The sequence below is a fragment of the Aethalodelphis obliquidens genome, unplaced genomic scaffold (genome assembly GCF_003676395.1).
Source record: "Aethalodelphis obliquidens isolate GAN/ISIS:26980383/991018 unplaced genomic scaffold, ASM367639v1 scaffold23, whole genome shotgun sequence".
Taxonomy (NCBI): Eukaryota; Metazoa; Chordata; class Mammalia; order Artiodactyla; family Delphinidae; genus Aethalodelphis; species Aethalodelphis obliquidens.
Window position 1 is genome coordinate 24311579 of NW_020837967.1, and position 27554 is coordinate 24339132.

Consider the following 27554-nt stretch of genomic DNA (forward strand, 5'->3'; position numbering starts at 1 on the left):
AGTCTCTGAAGAAATGAGAATTCCCTCCCAACCCAGATTATTAAATAGTATAAATACTGCCCCTCAGAATACCTTAAGCAAAGTCATTTGCAAAGGCCTTTAAACTGGAAGGCCCATCCCCACCTCCTACTGTTGGCTCTGATCCAAAAGGCGCCCGGCACCCTCCCCGTGCTCCCAGGCTGCATCCTGAAATATTTGCCTCGGTCCATCTCGCTGGCCACTTCCCTTCCCCACCTGGTCCTGACTGTTTCCTGCTCCTCTGACCTGTGGTCTGATACTGCTGCCGTCAGGCTGACCTCTGGCTTCCTTCCTTAGCTGCACTGTTCACTGGTCCCTTTGTCACAGTGCCTCATGGCTGCTCGGGCCCGGGGTCCAGCCTCTCCCTGGTGCCAGTTCTCAAGCCAGAGTGCCTGCCGTCCAGGTCCACTCTGCTTCTGGGAGTGGACACTAGACCCACGTCACCTTTGTATGAAAGAATTTCGGAGCCACTTTAAAGAACTGGCTGACATTCAGGCTTTAGAATTTGGTCAGCAGTGAAACATCACTGTGGATCGTGTAGCTGGAAAGGCCGTGTGTATATGAGGATTGACCCTCTAGGTGTGGGTGTTGGGAGCACCAGACCTCACCCATCTATAATTTTTACAAAAATTTTTGACGTACAGTTGATGTACAATGTGTTCATATCTGCTGTACAGAAAAGTGATTCAGTTATACACATATATACATTCTTTTTTCATATTCTTTTCCATTATGGTTTATCACAGGATATTGAATATAGTTCCCTGTGCTCTACAGTAGGACCTTGTTGTTTATCCATTCTCTATATAATAGTTTGCCTCTGCTAATCCCAAACTCCTAATCCATCCCTCCCCCACCCCTCCCCCTTGGCAACCACAAGTCTGTTCTCTATGTCTGTGAGTCTGTTTCTGTTTCATAGATAAGTCCATTGTGTCATATTTTATTTATTTATTTATTTTTTGCGGTATGCAGGCCTCTCACCGTCCCAGCCTCTCCCGTTGCGGAGCACAGGCTCCGGACGCGCAGGCTCAGCGGCCATGGCTCACGGGCCCAGCCGCTCCGCGGCACGTGGGATCTTCCCGGACCGGGGCACGAACCCGCGTCCCCTGCATTGGCAGGCGGACTCTCAACCACTGCGCCACCAGGGAAGCCTGATTGTGTCATATTTTAGATTGCACGTAAAAGTGGTATCATACGGTATTTGTCTTTCTCTGACTTAACTCTGCTTAGTATGATAATCTCTAGGTCCATCCATGCAAATGGTATTATTTCATTCTTTTTTTATGGCTGAGTAGTATTCTATTATATATATATATACACCACACCTTCTTTATCCATTCATCTGTTGATGGACACTTAGGTTGCTTCCATGTCTTCACATGGCTATTGTGAATAGTGCTGCTGTGAATATTGGGGTGCATGTATCTTTTCGAATTATAGTTTTGTCCAGATATATGGCCAGGAGTAGGATTGCTGGGTCATATGGTAGTTCTATTTTTAGTTTTTTAAGGAACCTCCATACTGTTCTCCATAGTGGCTGTATCAATTTACATTCCCACCAACAGTGCAAGAGGGCTCCCTTTTCTCCATACCTTCTCCAGCATTTATTGTTTGTAGATTTTTTCGTGATGGCCATTCTGGCCAGTGTGAGGTGGAACCTCACTGTAGTTTTGATTCGCATTTCTCTGATAATTAGCAATGATGTCATTCATCTATAATTAAAGAACAGTAACACATGGTAGATCTTTGCATGTACAGCAGTCAATCCACTATTCAGGGAGAACTTTTAGTTGGTTGCTTAGAAAAGGACAACTTAAAGATGATTTTAATGACTCCACATCAGGTGATGCAGTGCCCCAGCCATGCCTTATAGTGACTTTCCAGGCATACTGTCCACATACCAGAATATGCAATATTTTCTGAGATCATCCTCATTTACAGGTGGGGAAAGGGAAGCACAGAGGCTAAAGACATGCCCAAGGTCACAGCTTGTAAATGTCGGAGCTGGATTTGAACCTAGGTAATTGGGCTCCAGATTCCATGCTCTCAACCCTGACATTAGGCTACCTCTCAAAAGAAGAATTTCCTTCAAACGTCTTGCAGTAGTAGTTATTTTTATTTGCTTGCTTTATACAATTCTTCAAGCTGGGGGTAAGTTTATAGAACAAGTGGAGCTGCCTTCTTCAAGGTGGTTACTGGCTGTTTCCAAATGCTAAAATGAATGAAGCTTTAAGGAACCATAAATACCAGGAAGTGAGATTTTTAAATCCATTGATCCAGGCATGGGACCTGCAAGCCATGAAAGACTAAATGTTACCTCAGATGTTCAATAGTTCAGGGTTCTAAGTTCTTATCCATGTTTGGGCAACTAGATATAGAAAAACCTAGAATTATCTGCTCCTGGCTTACCAGAATGCTCAATTATTGAATTTATTTTTCTTTACCTGGTCTTTGCATAAAGTGGTCGCTCTCAGCAAAATTCTCCTAGAGCCCAGATTGGTTGGTTAGTTATGTATTTATTTATTTAAGAGCAACTTTTGGTGGCCACCTGAGTTCGTACAACTTTGACCCAGTCTCCCCCATCCAAGTAATCTCTAGTGTGAGGGACCACGAGGTGCTAGCACAGCTTGCATTTGGCCCTTTGGACCGTGTTTACCGAGTCAGGAAAGTGGCCATGGGTGCTTGATGGGTTCCTAAAAGCACTGGCTCTGAAGAAAAATCAATTCCCCCAAATTTCTGGTTGAATACAGCTTCACTATCGATCAAAATGTATTCTTTTCTATTAGGACAATTACTGAGAAAAATATTTTGTGTACCTTGTCTATATTGAGTGTTATATGCACAGGGGTTGCCATGGGCATTGCGTTTGTAAAGTCGTTCCATAATTTTAAGAGAGCACCCAGGTTAGAAGCGCTCAGCTAAATGGCATATAAAGTCAGTTGAATTCTAACGACATCTACTGAGCCCCTTTGGTGCAGGGTGTGGCTGGGCTAGGTGAGATGAGTTACGCAAAACTGTGTAAGATAGAGTTTTCCAGATGACTACAATATAGGTGACTAGAACACAAAGCAAACTAAAGAGCTGCAACACCATGGAGCTCATAGAAATGATCTAACTCGAAAAGGCAACTACCTGGCAATACACTGCCACACCCCCTTCCTGTATCCAAGACAGACATTATCAATCAATCACACACTCTTTCCACTGAGCCCAGAAGCAGCCTTAAGGAAAATCATACCTACAATAAATCTCTCTCGTATTCACTTGCATTTCCTTCTTGAAAGGGACAGAAAGGAGTGGAATTATAGCTACCAAGCTGGGAACACTCATTGGGTTATGCATGCAAACACAAACATTAAACTGTCACATGTTACAGCGGTAGAGAAGACTGAGTTTTTTTTTGGGGGGGGGTTGCTGTTTTTAAGTATCCAAGTTTTTATTATATTCACTTTAAACATTTTGGTGGCTTCATTTGCCCACTTTTGGTAATTTTAGTAAGAAATTATAGCGCCCCTCCAAACTCATTCCAGTTTATTGGGGACACCTCTGTTGAGAACAGCTGCTCTGAAGGATTAAGCTCCCAAGACTGTTCCAGACCAAGGTGAAAGAACAAGCTAATTAGGTCAAGTCACCTTAACACGTTGAGAAGTCGCTAACCCCGTCCAAAGCAAACTTTCCCTTCCCTCCACATTCCTGACAGATGTGCATGGTCTTCCTACACTTCCATGCTTTCAACTCTTGGTCGTCAAGTCAATTACAAGTCAGAGCCAGCACGTTGCGTTTATCCTTTGCAGACACCCCTCTGAAACGTGAGGGGGGCAGGCATGGCCGTGCTCCCTGGCACCTCTGTGCCTCGACCCCGTGCCAGCCTGGACAACATCTCAGAATCCTTCCCTACCCTCTTCAGGAGAAAATGCCCTCCACAAGGCAATGAGCCCCTTCACGGAGGGTTCTTGAGGGCCGGTGTCTGCCTTGTCTCCAGCATCTAACAGAGCCTGGTGCACAGCAGTGCTTAGGAAAGACGTTTGAATGAATGAATGAATGAATGAAGAATCAGTAACACTTGCCTTATATTGAGGTGCTCCTATGCTGGGTGCATATACATTTACAATTGTTACATCTTCTTCTTGGATTGGTCCCCTGATCGTTATGTAGTGTCCTTCTTTGTCTCTTGTAACAGTCTTTATTTTAAAGTCTATTTTGTCTGATATGAGTATTGCTACTCCAGCTTTCTTTTGATTTCCATTTGCATGGAATAACTTTTTCCATCCCCTCACTTTCAGTCTGTGTGTGTCTCAGCCATAAAGAAGAATGATATAATGCAACATGGATGGACCTAGAGATAATCATACTGAGTGAAGTAAGTCAGACAAAGACAGATATCATATAATATCGCTTATATGTGGAATCTTTAAAAAGATGATACAAATAAACTATACTTCAATTTAAAAAAAAAAAATCAAGAAAAGTCCCCATCGTACATCTCTGGTCCCCTTCCAGAGCTTCTCTTCAGCCACAGGCGGCCTCACCTTGCTCTCCTTACTTGCCCTTCATAGCTCTGGGCCAGCATCTCCTGCTTCCGGGATCTCCCCGCACCCTCCCCCCCCTCCAATATGTCCCCTTCCCAGGCAGAGCTACCACTCTTTCCCCAGCCCAGCATCTTCACACCCATCACCTCCCCCTAAACGGTCCCTTCGGGATCCCCCCTTCCTTCAAAAACAGCCAGAAAATTGTGAATAACAAGGAACGTTTCCCTCTCACAAAAACACTGTTCCCATCACGCACATATCTGTCACATTCCTGCTCCCCAAAAGGAGTAAGCTCTTTAAAGGCAGGGACCTTGCCTTTCACCTATAGTTCTATGTGCTCCGCGTGAGTGTGTGTGCGTGCGGAAGGGGCACTATTAATGCCAAACTCTTCGGATGTTCTTTGATTCTCAGAACAAACCTTAGTCATGTTAATACTGTGTTTGAAAATGAACGTGTTGGCAGTTAGGGGAATTAAGTTCTTACCTTGTTTCCCAACAGAGAGAAGGCCTCTTAAGACAAGTGGGATTTCATGGACTTTGAGTAAGGAAACGTAAGTTTTCTTTTCTTAAGACCATAATCTAATGAGTATAAACACATTCATTTAGGCAGACTTTGTGACAGCTCTGTAATTCTTTCCAGTAACATTCAAAAAGAAAAAAGAAATTCCTATTTCACTAGCTCTTTTCTCTTACCTCTTTCTTTCTTTTTCTTTAATTTCTTTATTTCTTTCTTTATTTTTGGCTGCGTTGGGTCTTCGTTGCTACACGCGGGCTTCCTCTAGTTGTGACAAGCGGGGGCTACTCTTCGTTGCAGTGCGTGGGCTTCTCATTGCGGTGGCTTCTCTTGTGGAGCACGGGCTCTAGGCGCACGGGCATCAGTAGTTGTGGCCCACTCAGTAGTTGTGGCACGCCGGCTCAGTAGTTGTGGCTCGCGGGCTCAGTAGTTGTGACATACGGGCATGTGGGATCTTCCCAGACCAGGGCTCGAACCCGTGTCCCGTGCATTGGCAGGCGGATTCTTAACCCCTGCGCCACCAGGGAAATCCCTCTTCTACCTCTTTCAAATGTTCTCCGTCCCTGTTCCCTTCTCTTCCCTTCCCTCACCACCCCCGCCCACACACACACACACACACACACACACACACACAGAGGGAGAAACAGAAGGAAGACGTGTTAGAATTGCAGAAAGAGAATTCCACCAAGTCAAAACTATATGATTTACAGTTGAAAAATCTATTTTTCTGTAACCATTTTCTGCTTAGAAAACCAGTTCCAATAATTCAGCTCCTTTTCAAATGGACTTTATGTTGTTTAGCTCCATTCCGTCCCCTGGAACTTAATTTTTATTTGATTTTATTGACGCTGCTCGATTGGAATGTGTATTGCTTGAGCCCCCATGGAGAGCCGAGCAGGTGTGAGTAAAGAAAAACATCTTTTGTTAATAGAAGTACACCCTGGGAGTTCATGGAGACACTAACTTCAATTGCTTTTATGAAAATTCTGTAAATCCCCATGTTGTGAATTTCAAACAGAGCTTGGGAGACCAACAGCCTTTAATACAAGCCAAAGATACGGTTATTTCTGTGACTGAAATGAAGGTTCTGCTTTCTTTCTTCCAAAAAATTAAAGCCAGGTATTTAATTAGTATGTTGAAACTGGTAGAAAAATCATATTAACTTTGAGTTTGGCTCTCGTGGAGAAAATGGAGCTCTTACTGTGATCAGCCTACAGAAGGATGACTTGGAGTTTCCCAGGTAACTTCTCCAGATGAAGGAGAGCTCATCCCACCTTCCTCGGGCGTCCAGAATGACTTAAGAGGATTGCCCATTCCCAGCCCAAATCTTCACACATATTTATGTTTAGAAACCAAGGGAACAGGAACAGATTCCCCAAAACTCTCGGCTTAAGGGGGTGGTGTATGGTTTCTCCGTCTGCCTCTTGGACCAGCTGCCACAGAGGACCAGGGGTGAAGCCAAGCCCAGCTTTCTTCCTGATTTGGGGCCAGACTCAGACGATGTTGCCTTCTCCCGAGCTGGAAGGAAAGACGTAAGCTCGGTCTATTACAAAATTGCATGTGTCATTAGAAAAAGATGTCAGAGTGCTTTATTTAAAACTTTGTTTTCTCAGGTTGTGTTGCCCAAGTGTATCTTGGCACAGACGATCTCAGCTTCAAAAATTCCAAGATATATAAAGAGGTTCACATAGCTGAAGCTATTATAGTTGGTTATATGCCACTGACACCTTTCCCCCCTTCGTTCTTGCAGAGAAGTGAAGTGATGACTGAATTTCTACTAAAAAATTTGTTCTCTCCTCCGTGCAACCATAGGATCTATTCTTGACAGAATCATTTACTTGTTCCAAAAAGAAAAATGGAGAGTTCATAGTGATGTGGGGCCCTTGGGGATTTCTTGGACAAGACCTGCAGAGTCAAAGATTTCCACCATTCTTTTAGAAGAATGATCTAGCAGCCTGTCCTGGTGAGCTTGCCAAATTGCTCATCCTTGGCTAAAAACCACAGGCCCTTGAAAGGATTTTTTCCCCGTAAAACAATAGAGCATCACTTGACGGAAGGTAAGCACACTTGTGTGATGTCTCTGGGCGCTTTTATGGGCTGAGGATAAACTCTTGTAAAGGACCTGTATCACCTGCCAGGTTGACACATTCACATCCACTTAGGCTGAAAAGAAGATCACTTGTGAAGAAGAACAGACGTGCCTTTTTAAAACACAAGCCTTGCTTGGTTTTCAATGCTATTTGGTAAGTAGGTGGAGAAATAAGAAGGGCTTTGATTATTTTTTCCCCAAACTTTAGAGTGTTATGGGGCATGGCTATTCTTAAGTGGAAAGTTCTGATAGACTTGAGGACGCTTCTGTGCAACACATAAACTTCTCTGGGAACAGTCCTTCTGGGCAGGGACTTTGTCTGTCTCTTAGGAAGTCCCCAGCCCTGTTGATGACCTCAGCACAGAGAAATGTAACCAGGCTGAGTGTAGCCACGTCTGTCCCCAGGACCTCACTGTATTTCCAAGCTGCATGGCCTCAGCTTCTCACAGTTACCACAAGTAATGTTGGAATCTATTTTTGGTCCCCTTGGCCGCACTAAGAACATTTGCTAGAAAATAACAAATAGGGGTCCAAAAAATGATGTTCAATAATCTGTCAGCGGAAAGTAAGAGATCTGCCATGTTGCTTCCCCCAGGGCTTAAGATCCTGCCACCAATGCCGATTCTGAGTTGTGATTTTAATATGCCAATAAAATGGAGTGATGCCTAAGAGAAGCCATCTGGCGATGTGCGGAAGAGCAGGAAGCTATTCCCGGGCCCAGCTGTGCCTGGTATACAATTCTTGTGAGTCAGATGCTCGCTTTCTGCCCAGCTGGAGCCAAACAGCTCAGGGATAGATGGAAAAGAAGGGGAACTGCGTTAGGAGTTAGGACCCGAAGTCAAGGTGCAGAGCTGCCCTGAGTGAGTCCTGTGCCCTCAGGTGAGCCACGTTAATCCTCAGAGGCGCCGCTCTCTCCAGCAAGAGAAGAGGCTCTTCTGTCCTGCGATGCGAATCTTCCGCATCTTCCTTCGGGCTGTACCGCTCAAGGTGGCTGACCCGACTCTCCTTCCCAGCCCAGGGAGCCCAGGGAAGAGGCTAGCGGGCCCAGTGGTCAGTGTGCTGGGCTCCTGAGAAGGGCCAGGGAGCTAGGGCTTCAGAGAACACCCACACGGCACGGGAAGCCGAGACTGGGGCCTGGCTCCGCCTTCCATGCAGGAAAGGAAGCGATGACCTCTCCTATCGTGGGCGTCCCAGCTGCAGGAACGGCACACCCAACCCGGATCCTATGCTGGTAAGAGTTGATATTCTCCTTACAGCACCCTCCAGCTCCCGCCTCTCTCCCCTGCTGCTGGCAGAAATGCTGGCTTGAAATGTTTGAAAACCACATGAATCGCAGTCATTTGGGGAAACATTCACAATGACGCCTAATTACCAAGTAGCACAATAGCGATTGTGTGCGTTAGGGACGTTATAAGGGGAATGAGATCTATTCAGTTATAACCCTATGCACGGCCTGTGCGTGGATGTTCAGTCTTCAGAGTTCTGGGAAATAACTGGACAGTTGTTCCCATTTCTCAGCCAGGCACCCAGATTTCTAGAGAACAAAACCTAAGCCAGGGGTTCTCCGGTATTAACATGCAGAAGAATGGGAAAGTTTTGGAGTGGCTGTTACTATGCTGATTCCAGGGCCTCGCCACCAGGGGTGCTGGCTTAGTAGGTCTGGGGGAGAGGCTGGGGGTCTGCCTTGTCAACCAGTACACCAGGTGAGCTCAGTGCTCGTGGTCGGAGGAGATTCACCTGGGGAGATACCGACCCGAAGCCCACCCCTCTGCCGGCTGCCGTTACCTGAATGCCCGTCTCCCGTTCTAGAGCTTGCCTGGTTCTTCCTTCCTCCAGGCTCCAAGCGTAGTGAACGCCAGCTTCCTGAGCACCAGCGTGGCCGCAGAGCCAGACATCATGCCTGGTGGCTCAGGAATCCCCTCCGATAAGCGAGAGCTCCAGTCTTTCCCGTCACATCCTTAAACTTTCCCTTCGGCCTCATCACTTCCTGTATTGAGCTAAAAGTGGTACCCAGCATGTTTCTACTGTTACATTATTTGTGCTTATACACCCTGAAATTTCCTTTGGGAGAACGCCTGCCGGTTCTAACGTGGGATTCCAGAGTCTCTTTTCCCAGAGCAAAGACCCCCTCAGTCGCCCCACACATCCTGGACAATGGAAACAGGGTCCCCTCACTCCCAGGACGCAGTGAGCGGTTCCGAGGGAAGGGGCTGCCCCTGGAGGGGGGTGGCGTCTCTGTAGGCGCTCAGCCTCCAGACGGCAGTCCCCTGGGCTGCTTCTTTGCCTGAGGTCAACTAATTCTTTTTTTCCCAAGAATTCTTGGGTTTGTCCCATGGCTTTGATTTCCACCGCACCCACCTGTTTCTTGGGGTCAAGGTTTTCATCCTTCTCTTGCTTCTAAGCCTTGGGATCAGCCATAAAGACCCTCCTGCTTTCCAACTCCTGAAGTCAACCACAATCCGTTCATCCTTTTGAAGTTGGAAACAGCTGGAAACAGACGGAGGGTAAAAAGAGCTGACGGAGACCCACAGATGTTAAGAGCAAAGGCTCCCAAGCAACTCTGTCCCTCAGCCTCCTCGGCTTGTAACTGGAGCCGAGGCCGGGATCGTGGTCTGGACGCTCTCGGCTCTTCAGAGGCGCCTCCCTTGATGTTCAGATGGGTGGGGCTGGTCGTCCCTGTCCCTCTCTTCAACAGCCCTTCCTATCTCAATTTGTTATTTACTCATTTCGTGCTCCGCCCCCCCCCAGTCCCAACCTCCCCAGGAGAGAAGGAAATGGGAAAATGCTAAAGATGGATTTTAGGACTCCCAAAGATCCCCTCGAACAGTCATCCCTCATCACCCCTGGGGGATTGGTTTCACGAGCCCCGCCAGTACCCAGATCCACGGATGCTCGAGTCCCTTATATAGAATGAGGTAGTATTTGCCTAGAACCTACGCACATGCTCCTGTATGTTTTAAATCACCACGTAGGTGCTCTGTCAATAGTTACTGACACAGCAGATTCCAGGTTTGCTTTTTGGAACCTTCTGGCATTTCTTTTTCTGAATATTTTTGATCTGTGGTTGGTTGATTCTGTGTATGGGGAACCCACAGATACTGAGGGCTGACAGGATTAGACATCGTCTAAGCATTAAGCCTTATTATGATGGTTTGGCCTTCATCTACCTCACTCACCGTGCTCATGTCTCAGTTTCCCTCCAGGATCCCCAGCACTTTCATTCAAACTGTAGCTCTCTTTCCCACAGCCAGAAGCAACCTGTTTCTTAGCAAGTTGCTTTGTAATTTTTCTAAAAACGTATCCGATTTAATACCATCTTGATCACATTAGATGACCCACAGTGCAAGTTAACTCCCATGCAATTGATCACTAGGAAAGGAGGTTAGCAGGACCTGGAAACATGGGTTCACGATCTCTTCCTGGGCAAGGGGCACTGTTACCACAGCAATAGAATGATAACCTGTAGCAGAGAAGGAAAAATTAAACAGCCTGATTACCACCCTAGCACTAGGAACCTATAACCTGTACCTTTAAGGAAATAGATATCGTGGGCCTCTGGGAGACCCTCCCCTAGAAGCGAGGCACAGCCTCTGTGGCCCTCGCCTTGGGGCAGTAGCAGGTCCTGGGTCGCCCACCTTCACAGCAGCCCACAGCCTCCCCGATCTGTGCTGCCGCGGCCCTGCCAGCTCTGTTCTGATGTAAACGTCACCCGGGATGCCACTCACTCGTTTGCTGTGGCATTTTCTAGACTCCCCGAGAGCTGCCTAACTGGGCTCTGGAGATTATTACTCCGGGAACCAATTTTTGTTTTGATACTGCTCTGGTTACAAGGTTGCATAGTTTAGAATGGCCTGCTGTAATCTCATGTCTTCATAAACTCAGTTCCTTCAGTAAATCATTTTGCAGGGCACAAAGCTTTGTAAGGAAACACATCACCTTAGAGCCGAAACACCTGTCTTATCTTTACCTGGAAGACACATGTCAACACTTAATTTCGATGTGTCTCTATGATCTCTGTAAACGGATTGCAAGTCGTTATTTTAAGTCTTGAAGTTACCAAAAAGGTAACGTAGAGGTTCATTTCCTGGAAATGAGATGCTGTTCTAATGCCCTTTCATCCAAGGTAGCCTGGATTCAGTGTTGACTAGTTTCTAAGGTCAGGTGTAGACACCACGTAGCCTTCAGTTTCTAAGTTGCATGTTGATATCTTTATGAAACCATTTTATTTTTGTGTCCTATTCATTCACTCTCATAGTCTCTCTCCCTCTCTGTCTCTGACTTTCTCTTTCTCTCTCTCGGTCTCTCCCTCTCCCTCTTTCCTTCCTTCCTTCCTTGTCACTCTGGGAGAGGAGGGCTAATTTTATTCAAGGCTGTTTCTTAGTGACTGGTTCGGTTTTGTCAGTATGATCCATCATGCTAAGATAAGGGATATTTTATACTCTTGGAAAAAGAAATGAAGAAAGAAGATACACCATATTAATAATGAACTTAGACAGATCTGTCAATATTTCGCACAGAAGGCCTCAGTTACCTTGTCATGCGACGTGTGAGTTATTTGTCCTTAGTGATGGTGACGTCAAATCAGAAACATTTAGTTGGTGTTCATATATGATATACCACTTGCTATGAAATACATACAGATCAAATCGTTGTTTTAACATTTATTGACCACTTATCATTTTCTTTGTATACATTAGTTAATTTAAAAATCATGATAATATCTAACACATTGCAACCAATGTTGTTTTTTAAATTTATCTTATCGGAGTCTAGTTGATTTACAATGTTGCATTAATTGCTGCTGTACAGCAAGGTGATTCAGTTATACATATACATGTATATACGTATACATTCTCTTTCGCATTCTTTTCCATTATGGTTTATCACAGGATACTGAAGCAGCCAATGTTGTTTTAAGGCTTGTTACATGCCAAGTATTCTTCTAAGCATTTCAGTGGTTTTAACTCATTTAATTCTCCAATCATCCCCTAGAAGATAAGTACTCTCATTATACTCATTTTTTCAGGAAAGGAGACTGAAATGGTTATTGAGTCTAAGGTCAAACAGCTGGGACGTGGCGAAGCCAAAACTGAAAGCCAGGCATTCTGACTCCAGAGCCTGCAGGGCAGATATCCCCCCAGCCATCACCATGCTGGCCCAGAGAGGAAGGAAACGTCATTCCCATTACACAGCTGAAGAAACTGAGGCTTGGGAAGATAACCTTGTCCAAAGTGGCAGATGTTCAGGAGTAGGACAGGGATTTGAACTAAAAACCTAAGCCCTTGACCACTTCAGTTCTTCCTGAATTGTTCTGCTTCTCTGTAATCTTTGTCTCCTATTCCGCCATTAGATCCCCTTGTCTTTTGACTATTTTTAAGACTTCATGTGGAAAAGCCTCAGTGCTTTTCATTTATTCCTTTTGAATTTGCATATTTATCATTTATTTCTCAAGTGTATGTAGAAATAAGACTATCTGGTTTAAACAGGAAGTCTTTAGCAAAAAAGACATCACTTCGAAGGCATTCTCAGAAAAGTTCTCAAATGTGCAAACACTTTTTCTTTTCCTTTTAAAAACTCTTCTGAATTAACTTGGCAGAAGACTGGCCATTCCTGATAGCTTTGAGAATCCTCCCAATTTCTCTTTAAAATTCCATGGAAGATAAACAAAAGGATTGGCAGTGGAAACTAAAGCTGAGAAGACTGTATACAGAAGGCCAGCCGGCTTCTCCACGCCTGGTATCACTCCGAGGGTTTTCTAGGGGAGCACACTCTTGGAAGAAGAGGCACACACTCCGAAGGCTGAACCAGAACAGGACAGATGCTCCCCAAGGGGACCGGACAACCTTCTGACTCATGCGTTCTGTTACTGTGATACATCGGGTTGGCACCAACAAGAAAAACAGACATAGTCCCCAACTTTTGAACATGTGAGAGCCACACTTCTGCCTCACATCTACCAATGTCTTCTTCCTGTTTTTGTCAGTTTCTTCAGCTACTCACCTATGGCTGGAATAGGGGTAGAAAATGGGGTGGAGGGGAGGGGGTGGGGTTTTGGAGAAACAGTTTAGGAGGTCCCAGTGGAAGAACCACTTGCAGATAAAGGGGTATGTCGTTCCCAGAAGAAAACAAAATAGGGTTTGGTGACGAAACCTAAGTGGGGTCCAGGAGATCTGCCCTCAAGGAATACTAGACTTGATGAGCTGAGCTGGGTTCTACACACCAATTATAATCTCCAACCTGGAGAGGAGAGACGTGCTTGCCAGTGTCCAGACCCCCATCCCCAGGCTGGGGTATCCATCCTCCAGGTGCTGTGAGCTGAACCCTTCTCCAGAGTTGATAGGAGCTGCCTCACCTGGAAAGGCAGGGACAATCCCACCCTCCCCCCAGGTCATTACACTCAGCCAGCAACCTGCATTGTGCAAAAGGGCAGCCCCTTGTTCAAGGTGGGACAACCAATGGGACTGCTCACGCTCCAGAGCTCCCCGTGGGCTCAGGTTGAGGTTGGGCTTGAAGCTGAGTCCACGTGTTCACCTGGCTTCTTCCTCAGTCCCATCCTGGACCCCTCAGTCCCTTGCAGGTTTTACCTGCAAACACTCTCACTGAATCACTGCAAAACAGTCCCCATCTCAGGCTCTGCTTCTAGGGACACCAACCTCAGAAGATCTCCTGAACTAATGAATAATCATATAAATAAAGCACACCGAATATGATGGAAATAGAGGTGACACAACAACATTGACGCCTGTAGTTTTTCTCTAATTGTAGAGATTCCAAATTCAACTCCCAAAACTACAGAACCAGAATAGTCTGTGGCTCTTGAAAGGCACTGCCAGATTCTTTTTTGGGGAAGTTGTCCCGACTGTACTAACCTCCAACAATGTTTCAGAGCAGAGATACTAACACAGCAGCCAGCTCTCGGAACCAGCATCATTCCAGGCTCCGAAGATTATCGTTGTGGCTTTTATCTGTGTCTCTTGGATTGCTAACGAGGTTACACATTTCCCCGTATCTGTTTACTCATTGTAGCCCTTTCTTAGGTGCATTTCCAGTCTGAGAAGAAAATTCCATGCCAGGTTTCCAAAGGTTTCAACGCCACGAGATTAATCTCGTTGCGTGTGAGGGCTTTTCAGCTCCATGTAAGACAATTCCAAGTTTAAAAACCGGTCCAAGTCGTCAGGACTGTTTTTCCTGTGGAGAAAGGTTAAAGCAAAGCAGATGTGCAACGGCCTCCCACCTCCTTTCTTAAGCTGCATTGTTTGTCAGGGAGTGTTAACTCTTGAACCTGCACGCAAAAGAAGGCTGAAGAAATCATTTAATGGTCGTTAAAATGACTTTTCATGTCATTTTATTCATAAAAACAAGGGCACTGTATAGCCTGAGCTTCCCTGTGATAAGCGACCTCGTTGGCTTTCCTCCCTCAGCTCTCCTGGCAAACCCCCTGTTTTCCTCAGGACCTTCCTCCTTTTCTTCTCCTCAAGTGCCCTGAATGTATGTGTTCCCCCCAAATTTCTGTCCGTGGGCCTTTCGTGGCTCCCCCTTCACCTTTTCTTTGGGTCATGAATTTGCAGCATGAAATGAATCCATCTGGGGTGGTTTTTCCTGACCTTTCCATTGCACTCAGGAGTGTGGAATTCCTCAGGGTGCTCTACAAACCCAGCAGTGCTCTCCCAGCGACGGGGACCTTCACGATGAGGACACCTGGTTCGCTAGGGAATGCCACAGAGATAACATGGGTGTTTCTATGTAATTCTCATGCCACCACCTGGCCACTGACCTGGGGTGAAAGACGACTTGCTCGCCACAGTCTATGTGCTTCTTGTTACGGGCACAAAACAAGTTGTTGACAAACTGAGCGCAAGGATGCGTGTTTCTAGCCTGTGTTAAAACTTTAAGTTTCTTCGCAAGATCTAAAAATTGGGAGATTTCATACCTGATTTCTAGCTTCTCTTAAAGAAAAAGATATGCTAATATTAGACTCCAAATTCCTGCGTGAATAGAATCGACAAAAGCCTGGTAACGGCTCCAGGTTAACAGTCCAGGTTAACACAGCCCCCACCCTTCCCCATTGCCTTAGACCTCCTCAGACTCCTTTGCCTCTTTGCTTAATATCCATCCTCCCTCATTCTATCCTTCCATCCATCCATCCATCCATGTATCAATCCTTCCTTCTATCTTTCCTTTTTCCTTTCCTTCCTTCCTATACTAACCCTTCCCCTGTCAAAGAGTCTCTCCTCTCATGCTTCCTTCAACTTACCTCACCTCTTCTGTAAAGGTTTTCCTGACTGCCCAGTATCCCCATCTCCTAGTTAAATCATTGACTCTTCTCTAGCTACTCTCTCTGACATGTATATCTGCATGTATTTATCTACACATATTGGACAACCAAGATGTCTATTGAGAGACTAGCATGCAGTAGGCACTCAGCGAGGGGCTGCACGTATAAAATCCAATACAATATGGTCCTGGGCGGCATGGGGTGCACAGTATGTGGCAAGTGTCAGGATAAAAGGTCCACAGAGTGTGGTGGAGAAGTGAGGAAAGGGCCCTCCATCTGGACCAGGCTCTCCAGAGCAAGGGACTTCCTTGATCAGAGATTTGAAGGACAAGGAATTAATGGCTTAGCTAATAAATTGAGGAAAAGTGAATTTTAGGAAATCATAATCTGAGAAGGCACAGAAGCATAAAGGGAATTGCAATCAGCTCTATATTATTACAGATAAGGGTACATTTCCTGAAGCAGCAGAAAAATGAGGCAAGAATCATTTTAACCTACTCTTTGTTCAAATCCATGGTTTCCTTTCACTCCATTTTTTTTTTTTTAAGAAGATGTTGGGGGTAGGAGTTTATTAATTAATTAATTAATTTTTGCTGTGTTGGGTCTTCGTTTCTGTACGAGGGCTTTCTCTAGTTGTGGCAAGCGGGGGGCCACCCTTCATCGCGGTGCGCGGGCCTCTCACTATCGCGGCCTCTCGTTGCGGAGCACAGGCTCCAGACGCGCAGGCTCAGTAGTTGTGGCTCACGGGCCTAGTTGCTCCGCGGCATGTGGGATCCTCCCAGACCAGGGCTTGAACCCGTGTCCCCTGCATCGGCAGGCAGATTCTCAACCACTGCGCCGCCAGGGAAGCCCTGACTCCATTTTAAGTGGTAGAATTGATTAAAGATCATGGTTAAAATACATAAAGGTGATTGTATTTTAGAAGAGAGACTTAATTTTTAACTTAAGAGACCTACATTTTTCATCTTAGTTCTGTGATTTTATGTGACTATGGAGCCCGCTCTCGAGCTTTCTTTGGAAGCTAGAGTTTGGAAGGGATTTTGGAAGCGGGAACACAATACAGGCCATTTTTAACACGAAGCCTATCATGCTGCTTTGTTCTCACAAGCACAGATAGAAAGATTAAAGAGAAGAGGTTCACAAATGGTCATGACAATTGGATAGGGCTGTACAAGGACAGCTCACTTATTGGGGGTAAAATAAAAACTTGTTTTACCCCAGATTTTTCCAAATTATTTTTGGAAGTTACAACACAATCAAATTTGATTCCCCAAATCTTCTCCTGGGGATTGTTTGGCAAATATGAAATGTAAGTGAGGAAAAATTTCCTCCCAACCTTCCAAATGGAGTTTTCTGTCATCGTATCAGGAAAATATAACCTGAATTTATCTTGCAAGCAGACTAGATGTTATTTCACCTTTTATTTTCCCCTGAAATTACTTTCAAGGATTAAGTCAGAAAGAGAAGGGCTTCCCTGGTGGTGCAGTGGTTAAGAATCCGCCTGCCAATGCAGGGGAACATGCGTTCGAGCCCTGGTCTGGGAAGATCCCACATGCCGCAGAGCAACTAAGCCCGTGAGCCACAACTACTGAGCCCGTGAGCCACAGCTACTGAGCCCGCGTGCCTAGAGCCCGTGCTCCGCAACAAGAGAAGCCACCGCAATGAGAAGCCCGCACACTGCAATGAGGAGTAGCCCCCGCTCGCTGCAACTAGAGAAAGCCCGCGCGCAGTAACGAAGACCCAACACAGCCAAAAATAAACAAATAAAAATAAATAAATAAACTTATTTTTTAAAAAAAAAGAAGAAAGAGAGGGATTATTTTGTACCAATAATGTGTTCTCTCTATAGCTGGATTTTAGTTATCACCGCCTGAAGCATACTTAACACACTTTAACATTGGTGTTTAGTGCTTAAAATTTCAGGTTCCACATACAAAGTTCCAAGTATATCTGCCAAATTTGGCAAACCCCCATGAAAGTTATTCATTTTGAAGTAGTAGTTTCCTTGATGTTCTAAAGATAAGGACCCCTGCATTCTTTAGCCAAATACCTTGTCTTCTGATAGCTAATAAACTTCAGAATTGAACATAAGAACTTTGTCGTGAACATTCAAATATTCACAAAGGAAGGTGTGTGCTCTAGCGCTTTTCATGGGGTTGGCTACCTTGATAATGACATGAGTAGTCCTCATAGACTGCTGGGCAGGGTTTTAGATGCTCCCCAGTGAATAAATCTGATTTTTTTCCCCTGCTGAATTCTTCACTGTGAATCCAGTGTTACGGGAGCATCATCCCTGCACATTCCAATGCATGTTTTTAAGCTCATTTGTTCAGAAGAATTTTGAAAGGGCTTCAAAGATATTATTGGTTTGGTTGTAGCCCCCAAGGCTTGAGAAACGGCTTCCTTACTTCCACACCATCTTTAACCACCAGTCACGCATAGAGATAAGGTGTAACACAATGTTCTTGAGGATAATCATAAGATTCATCAGACTAAGGGGAGGAAAAAGCCAGGATTTAAGCTTTTGCAAAACTTAAAAATGTGGCCTCAGCAGATAAGACCTTCTAATTCCTGACTATAGAATTCGAGAAAAAAATTCTGGAATAGCTTTGAAATATCCTCTCAAAGAAACTTTTGGGAGCCCTCAGAATGAATTGTTCCCCGAGAATTTCTCCAGCGTTGTGAAGTTTGGTCCTCCAGTGATTAAAAGGGATACTTGACACAAAATCTTTACAGCCATTACAGTTTTTCTTAATATGTTCTAATATTGTTTAATATTATATACCACAGAGAATTGCACTCTAGTAATAAGATCGACCCGTATAAAAATAAGGTTTGTGTGAATCCAATTTAAATGCCATGATAAATGAGGAGTTTGGGATTAACATATACCCACTACTCTATATAAACTAGATAATCAACAAGGACCTACTGTATAGCACAGGGAACTCTACTCAATATTCTGTAATAACTTATACGGGAAAAGAATCTGAAGAAGAATGGATATATGTATATGTGTAACTGATTCACTTTGCTGCACACCTGAGACTAACACAACATTGTAAATCAACTAGACTCCAATATAAAATAAAAATTAAATTAAAAAAATAAATGCCATGATACCCACGGTGGGGACGACATAGTTCCTTTGATCCGTGTACTTAGGCACAAAAAAGTTGAACGCTTGTCGTCTGTGATAACCTGCTTCCAACCTTGACATACAAGTGAGCCTCATCAGATTTGTGTTTTGGCTGGCATCTTCAGTTGCCTTCTAGAAAAACTTATTCCTTTTTAATGAGGAGTGTTTCCAAGAGTGCCAGGCTGGTTTTGAAGAATAAAGCGATGCTGATGGCAGAAGACGACCCCCTAGTTCCGCCTCATACCTGAGCCCAGGAAGCAAAATATTCGTTCGTTTTGTGTGTTTACCCACGTCGGCCTAACACATGCCGCCGTTTAATGGAGACTTAGACACGATTTAAAATAGTTTTATGATTCTCTGACTTTATTTGCTGTTGGGCTAACGCCATTGTCAAACAATACAGAGATATAAAAAGAGAAAAGAATGATTCCCCTTCTCTTACCAATTCATCCTTCTGAGGTAAGTCGAGTTATGTACCCATCCTCTTCTTCATATGCTCCTGCAAATACATCTTTATATTAACACACAAATACGTGGTGTTTTTACCTTATAAAAATAGCGTTATATTGCACAGTTTTCTGCAACTTGCTTTATCACTTACCAGCTTCTCATGGGGGAATCCCCCTGGACCATACAGACAAATTATTCATTTTCATTTTAAAGAACACCAAAAACTTAAGATTCTGATTCACTTTGCATTAAAATGTATTAAAATGGGGAAGGAATTTTTTAAATCATACTGTATTTCTATCTAGTAACGTAAGTTTTCATTTATTGAGGTGTTTTTAGGGTGTTTTTTGTTTGTTTTGTTAGTTTGTTTTTTGGCTACACAGCTTGTGGGATCTCAGTTCTCTGACCAGGGATTGAACCTGGGCCACGGCAGTGAAAGCCCAGAATCCTAACCACTAGGCCACCAGGGAACTCCGTTATTGAGGTTTTATTTTACATCTTCCAAGAGGAAAAAAAGGTTTTCATGTAGCTATTGTAATTCTTTGTTAATTTTTTTTTTTTTTTTAGATTTGATTACTGTCATGAAAAAGCTTTTATTTCCCATTTATGTTTAAGTGGTTATCACTCGTATGGTAGATTGTACTATTCGTCATTATCTACTTCCTCCATGGTAAGAGAGGTCTGCTTGTTGGACATCATTTGCAGTACCTTCTTAGAGATGAAGCACCCATCCATCCTGTCCCCATTTGTGTTGGCCATGCGACTTGCTTTGGCCAATGAATATATGACATAAACACAGCAAACCGAAGCTTGAAATTCAAGTGTGTGATAATACTTGTCCTCTTGAGCTCCTGCTCTCTGGCAGGAACATGGCCAGGTTGGGGCTGCTTCTTCAGCCTAGATCCTGGAACAAGAATGCTCGTGAAGCAGACCTGCAGCCAGCCCGTAGCTTGGAGCAGGGTAGCTGCCAACCATCAAGACCTGTGAAGGGTGTCATAATTTACTTTACTTTCAAGTTAAGACGTTCATTTGCCCATCGCACGGATGCTGACAGAAGACACAACTCCTAGACCAGAGACAAAAGACGGCAGCCAGAGTGAGCGTCAGCACGTTTGTGTTGGTTCCCCGAGTCTTCATTCCCATGCTGGGGCCCGGATACGTGCCTGAACACAAAGTCGGTTGCATCACAGGAGAGGGACAGTGAACTTGAAATCCCATCACGTCATAGCAAGCAGTAAGCAAGCCTGCTCTTTGCCCCAGAGGTAGGTATTACCTTCTCCCTCAAGGTTGCTCACTGCATACTCAACCCTGAGGAATGGCTGGGTAAAAAAAATGATCAGGGTTTTGAAGGCTTAGCATACCCAGCAGGACACATAGGGACACAAGAGGCTCATGGAAGAGTGTCTCCCACCACCAACCCTCAGGCCTCATGGAATGTCAGTGAGAAATAAATGTTTGCTATTGTATCAGGGTTGTTTTGCTACAGAACAAAGTTAACTGATGCAACAAGTACAGAGGAAAATCCATTGACATCTGTATATGTATCTCACGTCTTGCCACCATACCTTAGTCTCTTATTTAAAAAAATAATTTAGTATAGTTTCTTGAGTTCTCTAAGTATAACAACATCTTCTGCAAATAAAGTGAATTCTCGCTGCCCTCCCCCAGTATTTATGTTGATTGTTATTATTTTGTGTTCTTACCTTCAGCATTAGCCTAAGTTTCTAATTTTTGAATAATAATGGTGATAGCAAACATGCCACTCTTCATTCCAAACCTAACCTTTGATGCTTTGCTTGTGATGCTGGGGCTGGAATTCAGCAGACCGTGTTTTTGCTTTGCAAGGTGGCACCCTGTTAAACTGTGCTGATAAAGAGTTCACTGGCAGAGAGCTCCCAGGAAGGAGAAGGAAGCAGGGATTGTTCCTTACTGTTTGTTTTCTGGTCACTCCTTATTTGCTCCCTGTTCTATGAGCGTCAACCTACCAATGCTGCTTCATCCTGACAGAGCAGTTCCTTCCCACAGCAGCAGGATAATCCCATGAACAGTTTTCTAACATGTGTAGGAACCGCCTCTTTGCACCCCCAACTCAGAGATACATGACATCTGCGTTTCATTTCCTCGAGGCCTTTCTCTAAGCGTCTAAGCTTTAAAAACTCCAATTTCTCTTCTTGATCCCACTCCATCATATAGTGGTAGCTGTTTTCTGCAGTTGCTACCTCTGTGATCCCAAGTTCTCTTTTTGTTTTTAAGCTACCTTGTGAAGTTGACACCTAGGTAATAATTCTTTATATTAAATTCTCTCTGCTAAAATAACTGGTGTGATGTCCGCCTCTTGACTGACCCCTGATTGAGAAAGTAGCTATCCCTATTTATTTTCTGATTTTAATGATGATGCTTTACCCATTAGCCTTTTAGCCCTGTAACTGCTGGGTTTTGGTTTTTGGTTGATTGTTATTGAAGTTTATCAAGTGTGTTTCTTGTATATATTGACAAATGCATTTTTTCTTTCTTGTTAATGTAAGAAACCAGACATTTTTCGTAATGTTGAATCATCCTATTCCGTATTTCTGGAATAAATAACTAATAGTTAACACATTTGTAGCACTTACTACACATGCTCCAGGCATTTTATATATATAAATTCACTTAGCAAACCTCCTTGGTCATGGCTCATAATTACATTGCCAAATGTTTATTTAGAACTTACATTTATAACTGAAATTCAACAATATTTGGAGTTTTATCTCTTGTATTGATATGACTTGTTCCTACTATCTTATCACCTCTATCGAACTGAAAGATCCTTGAAAATCAATGTCTTACTGTGCAGTCAGTACCTCAGTATCATGCAAGAGCGTGTGATTGATGTTTGTTGAATGATTAAACACACTTAATAGATCTAAAGTAAGTCTACTTTATGAAAATTAGCATTTATTCTGTAACATAAATTCTGATTTCACACATTTAAAAATATTTGTAAGTAATAAAATACATAAAAATGGATACATTTAATATTAAACTAGACTTTTCTGGGCATATGTATGCATTTCAGAACGCTAACATTTTAAGAATTATTGCTTATCCTGTCTCCTTAAATGTCTCTTCATAGAGTTTTAAAATTCTCCAACATTTTGTTAATAGCAATAATTACTGTTGTATATTTTTGAGTTACTGCATTATGTTTTGTGATGTAGATTATATCAAAATTATTCCTTTTTCCAGAAGATTAAAGACAAATTAGTAAAAGATATGCATCAAGGATTCTTAATGTATGAAACCATTTTCAACAAAATGTTTTTTATTTAAGTCAAAATTGGATTTCCACGGTTTAGGGCTTCAGGGCTTCTAAGCCATTGCTCCCACAGATTTAAGACTTGAACTGGACATCAAAGGTTATCGTGCGGCCTCTTCAAGGCACTAGCTAAAGTTTTGGTAACCGTTTTCTGTGGTTTAGCTTTGCTTGAATCCTTCCCTTCAAAGCAGCTGTTGCTATGTCATTGAGATTAAGTTTAAGGACAAGATGTGTTATTATTTATTTGTATGTTTTTTTCAATTGTATTTTAAGGACCTTCTGTGTGCACAGGAAAATACTGGCAGACGGGTAAGTAAAGATGTTATCGTCTACCACCAAGGATTGTGCAACGTAAGGACCCACATGCAGACCCACATTTTATATAGAAATAACATTGTGGGACAAACTTTTTTTTGCAATCCCAAAGCAATAGGAAAAAGAAAAAAAAAAACCTATCATAAGGAGAGGAGCACAGCGCTATATTGGCACCCTGAGGATTTTTTCCTTATTTGTTTTTGCTATTGTTGTTTTAATTCTAGGTTCTGATTTTATGTAGTTTGGGGGGTAATGACTGGGCATTTATGATCACAATCACAAAGGATCTTTTTCTCACACCCTTTCATCATGTTTGGAAGCAGTAATATAAACCATGGTAATAGAAATTATTTTACTATTATTTATTTTTTCACCTTCCCTAATACCCTAAAGTTTATAACTCTAATTTTCATGAGTAGGAACGACATATATGTGTGTGTGTGTGTGTGTATATATATATGTGTATATATATATACATACATACATATATATCCTTTTTACTGAAACACAGTAGTTTTATAAAGCTTGGGCTGGATTTATTTGAAAAAATACTCTATTTTAATTCATTATGTAGCCTTTTTAATAAAGTCTAACTTTATTAAAGTGACCTAAAATTCATTTTATCAGTTCAATTCACTTATCTCAGCCTATGTGGTTTCTGTGTGTGTGTGTGTGTGTGTGTGTGTGTATCATCCACCTGATGGTGGCAAAAATGCTACACAGTTTTGAAAACTACAAATATAAAGAGCTATTTTGATGATCATCTAATTTTAGAAGCAAATTATGGCATAGAACTACAGTTTAATTATATTAAGTATAGTCTCCATTACTGTCCCATATTTTTATCTCAGTTTTCACTTCACCTCTGAACATAGATTCTTCTTTTCATAGGTTTTCCTGAATTATGATTTAAAGACAAGGAAATAAGAAATGCATATAGTTTATAGTGTGTTAAGTGACAGGCACGATCTATTTCAGGAAATTAAAATGGCAACCTGGGGGAATTTGTTTTCTATAAATTAGGTTTATTAAGAAATACAAATTTTCTCATTCGCATCAATTACATAATATTTAGAAACACTAGAAAGTTGGTAGTTTAAAACTTCACACAATTGACTTAAAGAAGAGGTTTGTTCAAAGTTTTTCACCAACTCTCTGGAATGCCAGTCATAGGATAAAACATAAGACATACTATCTATTTTTTTCTGGTGCTAGCAGCCCCTTTATTGGGTGGCTTAAGAACTGTTCAGTTTTCTGTACAGTTTTTGATTGCTTTTTAATGTTTTTTTTTGTTTCATTCTTTTTAAAATGTTGATACTATTTTCACAGGAAAAAAAAAGAAACATAGACCAAAATAAGAAAATTATGTTGAGCAAATGTTAATGGAAATTGACTTAGGTTTTAAAACTGAAGTGGACACTTTTGAGCTGTGAAGTTCTGAGTTTTGTTTTATTTTCATCAAAAATTCTCAGATTTTATGAGAGCAACTGAAGTCAGGAGACCATCCTGAAGGAAAAATTGGGGGGGAAAAGGTGAAAATAGAATATTTCAGTTGCACAGCAACATCTTTGCTGTTTTGAAAATAAATCTTTGCAGGTGTGTTTCCGATCTGACTTTCTTGCTCAGGGAAGAATGTTTATCATTTTCTGAATTTACCAGCAATTGGTGTGCACTGAGGGCTCATTTATTTCTTACAAAATGTCGCTAACTCACTCCTGTCCTCTTAAATTTAAAACAGCTGCTAGCCACTGGCAGGATCTAAATCTTAACAGAGACAGAATTCCAGACTCTCTGGATGCCTGTATTACACTCTTGTTAATAACGATCTCTGTCCGTCAAGGTGACGACAGGACAACGTGGGGCTATACACGTTTTCTCTGTCCATATGTAAAAAGCTAAAGCTTTTATTTTGTTAACAAAAACCCCATGATTTCATTAAATAACCCCTCTGATTATTGGTGTCATTTGATGAAGCACTATAATTTAGTTTTGCTTGAAGCCCCCTAACTTCCAAAGTTGTTTCCTTTCTAGGCAGTTATATTTTTAATGTTATCTGGGAGTTAGAGTAGCCTTATTTACTGGAAGTAGCAGAGGGATCCAAACTCAACTTTAAAAGGTGAGGCAAGTTTGGGAAAAGAAACATATTCTCTAGTTTTCAATTGTTTAGAATTTTATTTTCAGATACCATTTTCACAATGTAGAATTTATAATCTCAACATTTCCTTGGAAAGAAGACAATAATTTCAACTTTTCCAATGACTACCTCACTGTTTAAAATAAGAATTTTGACATAAGCCTTAAATACCGAGATTTTCAGTCAAAGATACAATACTGCTTACTTTACCAAAAAGAAATCATTTTGTTTTTCTTAGGTTTTCTTGCAGAACGACTGTTCAATTTCTATAAAGATAGATTCATCTGTTGTGAACAAGGCTGAAGATTATTTTCATGCATAAGATAAATCACTGGAAGAGACAGTAAAGCATTCAAAATGTACTTTATGTCCTAGCAGAGAAAAATCCAAATCACTCTTCTCCACAGTGCATTCATGGTTTCCTGCAAGATAAGATCTCATCCTGTTAAGGACTTCATCTTGGAAGAAGAGAGAGCATCATCTCTCAAGGGAGCTCCAGTATCATAATTCATAAAATCAAATATATCAATAAACACAGCTCTAATTTTAAAATAGCCATCCAAGTCTCTGGAACCTAGTGCCTAAACACTCGATGTTAAACTGTAGTATTTTATAATAACATAAATCTGTAAAAGAGAACAAATAATTGTTTAATTATTTAAAAGTTTTCATTCTCATGAATAAAATTTAAATGCTCAGCAATCCTTAATTACTACATTTGGAATCCCTTCCTTAGTGATGAGAATTAACTTTGCAATTTAATTTGCCGCTTTACCATGTGAAAAAGAAAGATAAAAAATAAGCCTCTTGGGAACGGGAAGAAAATTTCCAGTCTCTCACCAGCCAATCCAGTTTTTAATCAGCACTTTCTCTCTCTCGACATTATTGGCATTTTCACCCCCATTCCTCCCCCAGTTCTGGTTTACAGACATAACTAACTGTACAGATCTGAGGTTTGGATTTCATTTCACCTTGAAGTGTTTGCCTAGATTTGTTTTACTGGTCAACATGGTAGTCCAGAATGCAGAAAAGATTTTAAACAAATTATAGACGCTGCTAAAGAAGATACATGATATTCTAGGTATAAGATATCAGGAAAGAAGTATAGCAAAAATTTCCAAATGTTTACTACTTTTTCTTATAGTGTCAGGCTTACCTCTAGGTGGTCACAAAGCACTGAGCTGATCTCCCTGTGCTATGTGGCTGCTTCCCACTAACTATCTATTTTACATTTGGTAGTGTATATATGTCAATACCACTCTCTCACTTCATCCCAGCTTACCCTTCCCCATCCCCGTGTCCTCAAGTCCATTCTCTATGTCTGTATTCTTGTCCTGCCCCTAGGTTCTTGAGAACCTTTTTTTTTTTAGATTCCATATATATGTGTTAGCATACGGTATTTGTCTTTTTCTTTCTGACTTACTTCACTCTGTATGACAGACTCTAGGTCTATCCACCTCATTACAAATAGCTCAATTTCGTTTCTTTTTATGGCTGAGTAATATTCCATTGTATAAATGTGCTACATCTTCTTTATCCATTCATCCGATGATGGACACTTAGGTTGTTTCCATCTCCAGGCTATTGTAAACAGAGCTGCAATGAACATTGTGGTACATGACTCTTTTTGAATTATGGTTTTCTCAGGGTATATGCCCAGTAGTGGGATTGCTGGGTCATATGGTAGTTCTATTTGTAGTTTTTTAAGGAACCTCCATACTGTTCTCCATAGTGGCTGTATCACTTTACATTCCCACCAACAGTGCAAGAGGGCTCCCTTTTCTCCACCCCCTCTCCAGCATTTACTGTTGGTAGATTTTTTGATGATGGCCATCATGAATGCATTTTAAAGTATTTAAATGAATGAAGTTTTTTACAAGGAAGTTTTAAGTGAACTGAGAAGTTACCAATCTAGTCTCTTAATTAGCTGAGAAAAGCTTCTTGAGAAAAATGGGGTTTAAGGAGTACAAGCTACAGAATATCTGGATCTTCTCCTTCCTGCAAACTGGGGGGTTCTTGGAGTTCAGCTGCTATCTTGGATGGAGAGGTGACTTTGAGAATGTAGATCAAGCATTGACTGAGCAACAAGATGGAAAGAGCCTGAATCCCTGGCACCACTGTGGGCGAACTTGTCCTGGACCACATATATCCAGACAGTTTTACGCATCGAGAAATAAACTTCAAATTTGTTTAAGCCTGTTATCTCAGGGGTTTTCTGTCACTTGCATCCAAACCTTATCTTGACTAATGTCAACAGCAGTACCTAAAGTGTGACTAGACAAGAGAATCTCCCCCAAATAACAGACTTATTAAATACCCACATTCTATACAGCCTCGGAGCTCACTTTAAAGTATAATTTAAAGGTGATTGAGTCGACCATTTGTGGTATAGAACAAAACGGAAACGTGATAATTAACAGGATAATTAACTTTCCTTCTCCCATGTTGTTACCTGAGAACAGAGGCCAAGGGAAGGAGAGAAACTTCTGTGACTCTCTGCTGGGTAAGCCTGTGTGCTCTGTGAATGCAATCCGTGCAACACGCACATAGGCCTGGCCATACTGTGCATCCAACCTTCTATATTGCACTTCAATTTTTCTTAAGTATTTTTCTTTTTTGTTTAAATACCAAAAAGCAATATCTTATTGGAAAAAATCTCTAATGCACAAGAAGTTTATTCTCTAGAAGACAGACATAGAAACAGTGAAAAATCTATCTATAGGGCAAAATGTAACTATTGAAAATCATTACTTCACTTAGAGCATTAGTGGATTTCTGAGCAAAGCTGTTTATTTTT

General features: G+C 42.2%; 2 long non-coding RNA genes across 3 annotated transcripts in view; one reads left to right on the forward strand and one right to left on the reverse strand.

Annotated features, from left to right (window-relative positions):
- The window catches only part of LOC113628431 (uncharacterized), a 202674-nt gene extending 177218 nt beyond the window's left edge, over positions 1 to 25456 (forward strand). Inside the window, exons 9-11 of the long non-coding RNA XR_003436097.1 lie at positions 20030 to 20275; positions 22582 to 22617; positions 24996 to 25456. This is a non-coding gene — a long non-coding RNA (uncharacterized LOC113628431). The remainder of the gene's footprint in view (positions 1 to 20029; positions 20276 to 22581; positions 22618 to 24995) is intronic.
- On the reverse strand, positions 8075 to 14115 carry LOC113628432 (uncharacterized). 2 transcript variants are annotated; one of them, XR_003436099.1, is made up of 4 exons: positions 14019 to 14111; positions 11681 to 12137; positions 9508 to 9636; positions 8075 to 9146 (listed from the first exon to the last, which is right to left on the reverse strand). It is a non-coding gene; the product is annotated as an uncharacterized LOC113628432 (long non-coding RNA). The 2 variants fall into 2 exon arrangements; XR_003436098.1 differs by having other exon boundaries at positions 11681 to 14115.
- Positions 25457 to 27554: the final 2098 nt, after the last annotated feature.